Genomic DNA, 9,464 nt, shown 5'->3' on the forward strand with positions numbered 1-9,464 from the left:
GAGCGACAGAGCAAAACACCGTCTCAAAAGAAAAAAAAAGGTAGCTGTGGGGTGGTGGATATGTTGGTCATGGTCCTTTTCCCACGATGCACACCTATGTCAAAACAGCATCATGGTGCACAACATTACAGAATTTTTATTTTGCAATCATACCTCAATAAGGCTGGAAATTTTTTTCAAAGAGGATTTCTAATTTAAAATAGGCTTTCTCAGATAAATGGGTAACAGGTGTTTCATAAACGTCATTTTGCCCCAAACAACTTAATTACCGCATGTTTTAGATGGATGTGTGTGTGTGTGTGTGTGTGTGTGTGTGTTTAGGCAGCAGGGGTTGTGGTTGTTGTTGTTGTTGTTGTTGTTGTTGTTTTTAAGATGGAGTCTGGCTCTATCACAGGCTAAAGTGCAGTGGCATGATCTCGGCTCACTGTAACCTCTGCCTTTCAGGTTCAAGTGATTCTCCTGCCTCAGCTTCCCAAGTAGCTGGGATTACAGGAACACACCACCACACCTGGCTAATTTTTGTATTTTTAGTAGACACGGGGTTTCACCATGTTGACAAGGCACTGATAAATGTGATGAGCACAGTGAGGTCTGTGCATGGATGAAGATACTTCATTTTTTTCTTTTTTAAGACATGGTCTCACTCAGGCTGGAGTGCAGAGGTACAATCATGGCTCACTGCAGCCTCGACCTCCCAGCTTCAAGCAATCCTCCTACCTCAGCCTCCTGAGTAGCTAGTACTACAGGCACATACCACCACCATTCCTGGCTAATTATTTTCATTTTTTGTAGACATAGGGTCTCACTGAGTTGCCGAGGCCGGTATCAAACTTCTGAGCTCAAGCAATCCTCCTGCCTCAGTCTCCCAAGTAGCTGGGACCACAGGCACACGCCACTATGCCTGGCTAATCTTTGTATTTTTTGTAGAGAGGAGGTTTTGCTATGTTGCCCAGGCTGATCTAGAACTCCTGAACTCAAGTGATTCACCCACCTCAGCCTCCCAACCTGCTGAAATTACAAGAGTAAGCCACTGAGCCCAGCTAAGATATGTCTTTTTCTCTCACTAAGGGCTGCTAAGTGAGTATCTGGTCCCCATAGATGTTGAATTTCTTTCTTCTGACTTTCTTTCTAAGTCATTGTGAAACGTGTGTTAAGGCTTGGGTACTGTACCCTCTTTGACTTTGAAACCATCAGGAGCCATTTGCAATGTCTGGAGACATTTCACGTTACTATGAATGGAGAGTGGACATTGCCGGCGTCTAGTGCATGGAGCCCAGGGATGCTGCTCAACACCCTACAAGAGCCCAGGGCGGCCCCACCACAGAGAACTCCAGTGTCAACAGCACCCACATTGAGAAGCCTCAACTAAAGAATACAAAGATTCCACACATGAGATCATGCAGTACGCTTCATTATGTGCCTGGCTTATTTCACTTAACAAATGTCCTCCAGGTTCATTCATGTTGCAAATGATAACAATTCCTTCTTTAAGACTTAATAGTATTCCATTATGTACACAAATCACATTTTCTTTATCCGTTCACCCACTGATGGAGACTTCGCTTGACTCCCTATTTTGGCTTTTGTGAATAGTGTTGTATTGACTATGGAAAAGCAGATAAATTAGACATTCTCCGAAAGTTACTTGAAAAACAAAATTATAAGTCAATGAATATTTGCTCAAAATCTTCAAAAGCTGTTTAAACCATCCAGAAAAATATGAATTATCATATAAACCTTATGAAAAATAAAAATGCTCAGCTAAATGTTTGCTGAAATTTCTGAAAGCTGTTAAAATAATCTGTGTACCTATCTATTCATCTGTCTATCATCTTTCTATAACTATCCATCCATCATTCATCTATTTAATGCACCTATCTAACTAGCTAGCTATTTATCATCTATCCATCCATCTGTTGAATCTGTCATCTACCCTTATCTGTCATACACCTATGTATCCATCTACTCATGTATTGAAGCTAATCATCTAGCATTACCTATGTGTCCATCGTGTATCTATCCATCCATCCATCCATCTACAGAATCTATCATCTATCATTATTTATATATTTATCTATGTATCTATCTATCCATCTACTAATTAACTCTATGTATCATCTATCATTATCTATCTGACTGTTTAAGCTCTCTATCATCTATTATAACATATTTTTATCCATCTCTTCTATTTATTCTCATCTCTTTATTATCATATATCATATGTATGCTGATATACACAGAGAAAGATTGATAGAGAGATAGAGATTTGTAAAATGTACAAATATTTAAAATGAAACCCTTTTTTTGGAAAACGGGTGCATGGTAAACAAGAACATTCACGGACTGGCCTGATCCACTTCTTACCCACCCTTCAAATCTAATCACTCCTAGCGGGTGTTTCCGGGAACAGCTTCCCTCCCTGTCTCTGTCTCTTCACCCCAGCTCCACTTCCTGAGGCCCCTCCCTGTCCCCTGCACCGCGGGTCCCATCACATACCATGTCCATGATGATTGTCGTTTACTCGTCCACTCTCCCACAACTCACATCGCGAACACCTGGAGGGGCAGGGGTCTTCCTCTCTGGTTTGCCTCCATACCTGGTGCGATGCTGGTAAATGGTAACACTGAATAAATGTTTTGAGTAAATGAATAGACTACTTAGTTTCCTCTACGGCTGCCAATGAAGGAACAATAAATGAAGGTGATGATTGTTAACTCCTAAGAGCCAGTAAGTCAGGAATAGGGGTTTTTCTTTATTTCCAGCTCCAGAAAACTACAGAAATGAGATGGGAAAAAGCAGCTCATTTCTGAAAATCCCTTTAGCATAACTTGCAATACAATAGAAGTTCCTCAGCCAGTCTGCCTCAACCCCCCTCCCAAGGCATCTGGTTCTATTTCAGGGCAAAGGAAGTTAAGTGTTTCATTATAATGCTTCTTACACACACACACACACACACACACACACACACACACACACACATGCATTTACTGGCGGTGGAGAGCTTTGGGGGAATTTTTACTACTATTTGCTAATTTTTCATTGACTTATACAGAAAGAACTGTAAACTTAATTTTCATTTCCTCAATTTGCTCAATTCCTTCCTTCTGATTGCGATGAAAATTTTCTGGAAAATCATCACCCAATTTAAATCATATTTTTTAAGTATTTCCTTGTGCCAGGGTGAAAGAAAGTTTAAAATGATCCTTGAGATTATTTGTATATTTTTGAAATGTTTCAACGAGGTTAATTTAAATACAATTGGAAGAAAAAGCAAAGCATCATATAAAATTAAAGAAAAAAATAAGCATTAGTGCAAGGTCAGGGAGTCAAAATCTGATTTTCTTCTAAAGTAAAGAAGGTTCAGAGAGTTCTTTTTTCCGAGTTGAGAAACCATTCGAAATTCATGAGTTTGCTGTTTTGATCATCATTTAAATCTCTTCCAGATTTCTACCCTCAGGGAAAAAAATATATAGCTTCATGCTTTAAAAGAAGAAAGATCAAAATAGTGTATTAAGTAGTCTCAGAATACTTCTTGTACATATAAAAAATATTCAGTGAGTTAATATAAAATAAATCAAAAACAGACAGACTGAATCTTCCTTAGATTATGTAAGCTTTTAAATTCTAGGAGAATGAAGGATGCAAGCTAAAAGATTAGTGAAAGAAAATCAACTACTCCCAAAGAAAAATGTTTAAAAATATCAATTATAGTTCATATTGGCCCTTTCTAACAAAAGTCAAAATGTGATATGCAAACACATAATGTAATGCCTTCCTTGTTCACACAAGTCTTGACTATGCACATGGTTAGGGCTTTGTTTGAAAATCTAATGAGACTGTAATGTCTGAGAAACCAGCATAGATTATGTAGCAAAGGCATTTTACTGTATCAAATTCAAGTGGTCAGAGGCATTTGAACCAGAGCAACTCCATCTTGAATAGGGGCTGGGTAAAATCAGGCTGAGACCTACCGGGCTACATTCCCAGAAGGTGAGGCAATTCTAAATCACAGGATGAGATAAGAAGCCAGAACAAGATACAGGTCATAAAGACCTTGCTAATAAAACAGCATGCAGTAAAGAAGCAAGCTAAACCTCACCAAAACAGAGATGGTAACAAGAGTGATCTCTGGTTGTCCTTACTGCTCATTATACGCTAATTGTAATACATTAACATGCTGAAAGGCACTCTCACCAGCGCCATGACAGTTTACAGAGGCCAGGACAATGTCAGGAAGTTACCCTATATGGTCTAAAAGCGGAGGAATCCTGAGTTCCCAGAATTGCCCACCCCTTTCCCAGAAAACTTGTGAATAATCCACCCGTTGTTCAGGATAAAATCAAGAAATAACCATAAAAATCAGCAGCCAGTAGCCCTTGGGGCTGCTCTTCCCGTAGAGTAGCCATTCTTTTATTCGTTTACTTTTGTAATAAACTTGCTTTCACTTTACTCAATGGATTCGCCTCCAATTCTTTCCTGCATGAGATCCAAGAACCCTCTCTTGGGGTATGAATCGGGACCCCCTTCCCGGTAACAAAGTTACAAACCAAGAAATCCTATCTAAAACAGATGCAGTCACGCACCACCACAGAACAATGAACTGCTGGTCATAGGAGCTTATTGCTCTCAAGTTCAATGCCCTTGCTTCTTCAAATGGTAAAAGGCTTTATTCCCACCCTGGTCCAGGAGCAAATCTCGACACAAGTTTATTACACAAATCACTACCGATGGGTCTCACAAGAAGACCCTGGCAGTGAGACTAAAAGGAAGAACGCCCACGAAAGAGGTAAATATTAGTGAGGTTCTCAAAGAGGGGAAATGAGAGCGGGGACCATCTCTCTCCCTTGTCTGTCTTCTGTTAGAACAGGTGGGAGGGGAGGTAACATAGCACAAAGTTGACGTCAGTAGTCAGGCGAGACACTGACCCACCTGCCTGACCACAGCGGGGCCCAAAAATTGAGAAATGACACCCCCCTACCCCCGTAACTGGTGCCTATGTTGTCTGCCAGCCTTGAAAATGCCTTTTCTTACTGCCCAAGGCCCTGCCCCGAGTCACGTACTCCCCATCTACACCAGCCAAACCTCCCCGCTTAGAGACGCCTCTGTCACTAAGTGATTTACTGCCTTCGTTCAACTTCTGCAACTCTTCGCTGCCCGTGTGCGCCGCATGTAAATTAGCATATCAATGAAAGCCAGAGACAGTCAGGTCAGATGTCCAGCCAATGGGCGATAACACAGTTTTACCTCTGCTCCCCCTTGGGTTGTATGTCTTTAAAAAGGAAAAGAAACTGCTTTTCGGGAGCTTGGCTTTTTTTTTGGACTCGAGTCAACCGATGCTCCACAGCGAGCTGAATAAAAGTCTCCTCCTTCCTCACTGCGCTGTCTAAGGGGTTCTGCCAGCGGCTTTTCCTGCAACATCTCTGGACCAGTGATGGATGGCGTGTAAAACAACGGTCCCACAAGATTATGATGGAGCTGAAAAATTTCGATTGCCTAGTGATTTGTCTTACAATTCCCTACTGTATTCAGTACAGGAACATCCTGTACAGGTTTCCAGCACAGGAGCAACAGACGACATCATCTAGCCTATGTATGTGGCAGGCTAGACCATCTAGGTTTGTGTAAGTGCACTCTAGGACGTTGCACAACAACAAAATCACCCAGTGACACATTGCTCAGAATGTATCCCCATCATCAAGCAATGAGTGACTGTAGGTCTATTTCACTGTGTGTAATTTCCCCTACCGCAAGGGAACTCCCCTCGGAAAGCCAAGCTCGCCTTCATCCAGACCCACGGTGTAGCAATTTAGGAAGAGTATGCTTCCCCGAGGAACCTCTTTACCTAAAACGGCCACACTTGCTCGCTGGATTTCTACTACCTTCAAATCACTTTTCACTTCACAGAATCCATAGTGAGCTTCTTTTCCATGTGGCAATTAATTATAAATATAGGAGTGGGAATGTCCACATTTCCATGACGTAATCTATTTGTTAGTTAAGGACCCATATCCATTAACTATCACTGAGTAACAAATACTCCCAGCACTTAGTGCTAAAGACAAGCACTATTTAACTTGCACATCATTCTCTGGGTCAAAAATGCCAGGCTGAGCTCAGCTGGATGGTTGTGTGGGTCTTCCTGAAGGGTCCCTTTGGTGGTCCCAGTCCACTGACAGTTTGACTGAAGATGGATGGTGTAAGCTGGGAGTCTAGTCACCTGGCTATCAGCTGAATCTTTCTCATGGTGGCTCGTCTCAAAAAGGCTACCCTGGCTTCTTCATAGGGGGTGGCCTCTGTACTCCAGGCTGACAGACAAGAGCACCCAACAGACGACCTCATGAATGTACCTTAGACCATCCAGTCTTATCCAGCTGCCAGATAATGGAAGCTGCCGGAAAGACCCTCTAGGCAAGACCAATGGAAGAACTGCCCAACTGAACCCAATCTGAGATATTTATTCACAAACATATGAGCAAATACAGGGTTTGTGATATTGTGGCACTAAACTTACAGTTGATTTTATGTTAAAAAAAAAATAGGTAACAGATCCCAAAACTCATACCTGAAGTGGGTGGGGAGTTGCTATTATACGAAAGCTTAAAACATACTTAATTGGCTTTGAAACTGAGCGGTGAATGAAGGTTGAGAAAATAGTAAGGTAATTGCTACCGAAGGCTAGAAAAAAAAAAAAATGATAACCAGTGGTACGCTGTGTTGGAAGAGCCTGCAGTGACTTGGAAAATAAAAATGTACCTAATGTGCTTTCTTTGGTAGCACATATACTGAAATTGGAATGATACAGATAAGATTAGCAAGGCCCCATGCAAAGATGACAGGTAAATTCATGACGCATTTCATTTAAAAAAAAAAAAAAAAGTAAAATAAAGTAAGAAAAGAAACATCCCTAATAAACTCAGACTTAGAGGAAGTAGGTTTTTGTTGTCATTGAACATTCACAGTATTGACCTTTGGGGCCAGAAAATTATTTGTCATGGACGCTGCCATGTGCATTGCAGGATTCTCAGCATCATTCTGGGCCTCTACTTGGTAAATCTCAGAAGCACCCACTGAGTACAGCCTGAATTTTTGTTCCATAGAACGGTGAGTGTAGAACATGGATTTTTTTTTTTAACCCATCGTGTTTTGGGATTGTTTGTTATGTGGCAATAGCTGACTGACACAGCCTCTTATATTATAACAGAAACAAAGAATTTCATGCAACTTCCTTTTCCTGCTTCAACGGTTCATTCTGTAAATATTTTCAGTGCATTTCTTGAGCCAAATGATATCTGAATTTGGGGATAAATATGTATGAAGTGATAGACCCCAAACTGCTGAGGCTCCTTTGGAAGAACTGAGGTTAGAAAAGCATTTTAGCCAGTAAGTAAGTTTTCTTCTGGGGAAGGGAAGAGGGGCAGGGACTTCTAGGCAGATAGTGCAATATTCCTTCATTTCCCATATATGCAACAACTAATTGTTGAGCTGCTAGTATATGCCAAGTTCTGGAGATGGGAAAGAGGATAAGACAGACAAGAGTCATGTTTTCATGGTGGTTACAAGAAGTCAACAAGAAGAGGAATGACATAATTTTATATCCCTGTAAAATGAAATACACAGCTGGGTGTGGAGGCACATGACTGTATTCCCAGCTACTCAGGGAGACTGAGACTGGAGGATTACTTGAGCCTGGGAAGTCGAGGCTGCAATGAGCTATGATTGTGCCACTGCACTCCATCCTGGACAGTTATGGAGTCTGAAAGTTGATCAGCTATCTACAACTGGAGACCCAGGAGAGCCAGTGATGGAGATTCCAGCAGAGATTTCAGTCGGAGTCTGAAGGTCTGAGAACCAGGAGAGCTGAGGAAGAGATCAGTGTCTCAGGAAAAGTGCTCAGCTAGTTAATTCAACTTCCCATCACCTTTTTGGTCAGTGAGGCCCTCAACAGATTGAATACCTATCCATATAAGGGGCAATAAGCTGCCTTAATTATTCCATCAATTCAAATGCTAATATCCCTTCTAAAAACACTTTCACAGACACACCCAGAAACGATGTTTAACCAAATATCTGGGCATCCTGTGGCTCAGTCAAATTGACCTATAAAATGAACTATTATGGTGTCCTTATAGGGGGCACAACAGAGCTTGCTCGCTCGCTCTCTCTGTCTTCCTCTCTCTCTCTTTCTCCTATCACAGAGATTGAGAAAAAGCCATGTGAGGACACAGGAAAAAGGCAGACATCAGGAAGCAAGTCCTCACCAGACACCAAATCTGCCATGGTCCTGAACTTCCAGCCTCCAGAGCTGTGAGCAATAAATGCCTGCTGTTTATAAGCTACTCGGTCTATGACATATTGTTATGGCAGCTGATATGGTTTGGCTGGGTCCCCACCCAAATCTCACCTGGAATTGTAATAATCCCCACATGTCAAGGGCAGGGCCAGGTGGAGATAATTGAATCATGGGGGTGGTTTCCTCCACGCTGTTCTTGTGGTAGTGAATAAGTCTCATGAGATCTGATGGTTTTATAAATGGGAGTTCCCCTGTACAAGCCCTCTTGTCTGCCACCATGTAAGACATCCTTTCGTCTTCCGCCATGATTGTGAAGCCTCCCCAGCCATGTGAGACTGTGAGTCCATTAACCTCTTTGCTTTATAAATTACCCAGTCTCAAGACGGTCTTTATTAGCAGCATGAGAACAGAGTAACACAGCAGCCCAAGCTGACAAATACACCATCCTGATCCCGCTTCCCATCCTCTCCAAAAGAATTTGTTCCTTCATTTCTTTTAATCTACTATTTCATGGGTTGCTCTGATGTACATGTATTTTTCTATGTACGCTTATAACATGTATAGACACAGGTATCTATATATGCACGAGTACAGATCATACTATGAATGTGTGTGTTTATATGTGTATGTTACAAAAGTTGCCATCTTAGCTGTGTCATTTTTATTTTAGGGACAGGACCATATACTTAAAATACCTTAACGTACCCTTAGAAATACCATGATGTACCTTTAGAAATCTGGAACGTTGGAAGTTCGAAACAACTAAGTCAGAAGTGCCAAAGATCTTATGGAGAAATCCTGTGAAGAAAAGTCAAATTTGAGTAAAACTGAAACACTTTTCATTTAATCATTTTTTTATTTGTAAACATATTTAGGAAGTACAAGTGCAGGTTTCTAACGAGCATAGATTGCATAGTGGTGAAGTCTGGGCTTTCAGTGTGGTCATCACTCAAATAACGTACACCGAACACATGAAGTAATTTCCCATCTCTCACCCCTCTCTCACCCTTCTGAGTCTCCAGTGTCTATTATCCCACTCTCTATACCCATGTGTACACATTATTTAGCTCTTACTTATAAGTGACAACATGTAGTATTGATTTTCCATTTCCAAATTATTTCACTTAAGATAATAGCCTCCAGTACCATCCATGTTGCTACACAAGACTTGATT

General features: G+C 41.3%; 1 non-coding gene across 1 annotated transcript; it reads left to right on the forward strand.

Moving 5' to 3' along the window:
* The first annotated feature begins 6,758 nt into the window (after positions 1-6,758).
* On the forward strand, positions 6,759-6,864 carry LOC120366666 (U6 spliceosomal RNA). Its single transcript, XR_005581251.1, has one exon. It is a non-coding gene; the product is annotated as a U6 spliceosomal RNA (small nuclear RNA).
* Positions 6,865-9,464: the final 2,600 nt, after the last annotated feature.

This window comes from Saimiri boliviensis, chromosome X (assembly GCF_048565385.1).
Source record: "Saimiri boliviensis isolate mSaiBol1 chromosome X, mSaiBol1.pri, whole genome shotgun sequence".
Lineage (NCBI taxonomy): Eukaryota > Metazoa > Chordata > Mammalia > Primates > Cebidae > Saimiri > Saimiri boliviensis.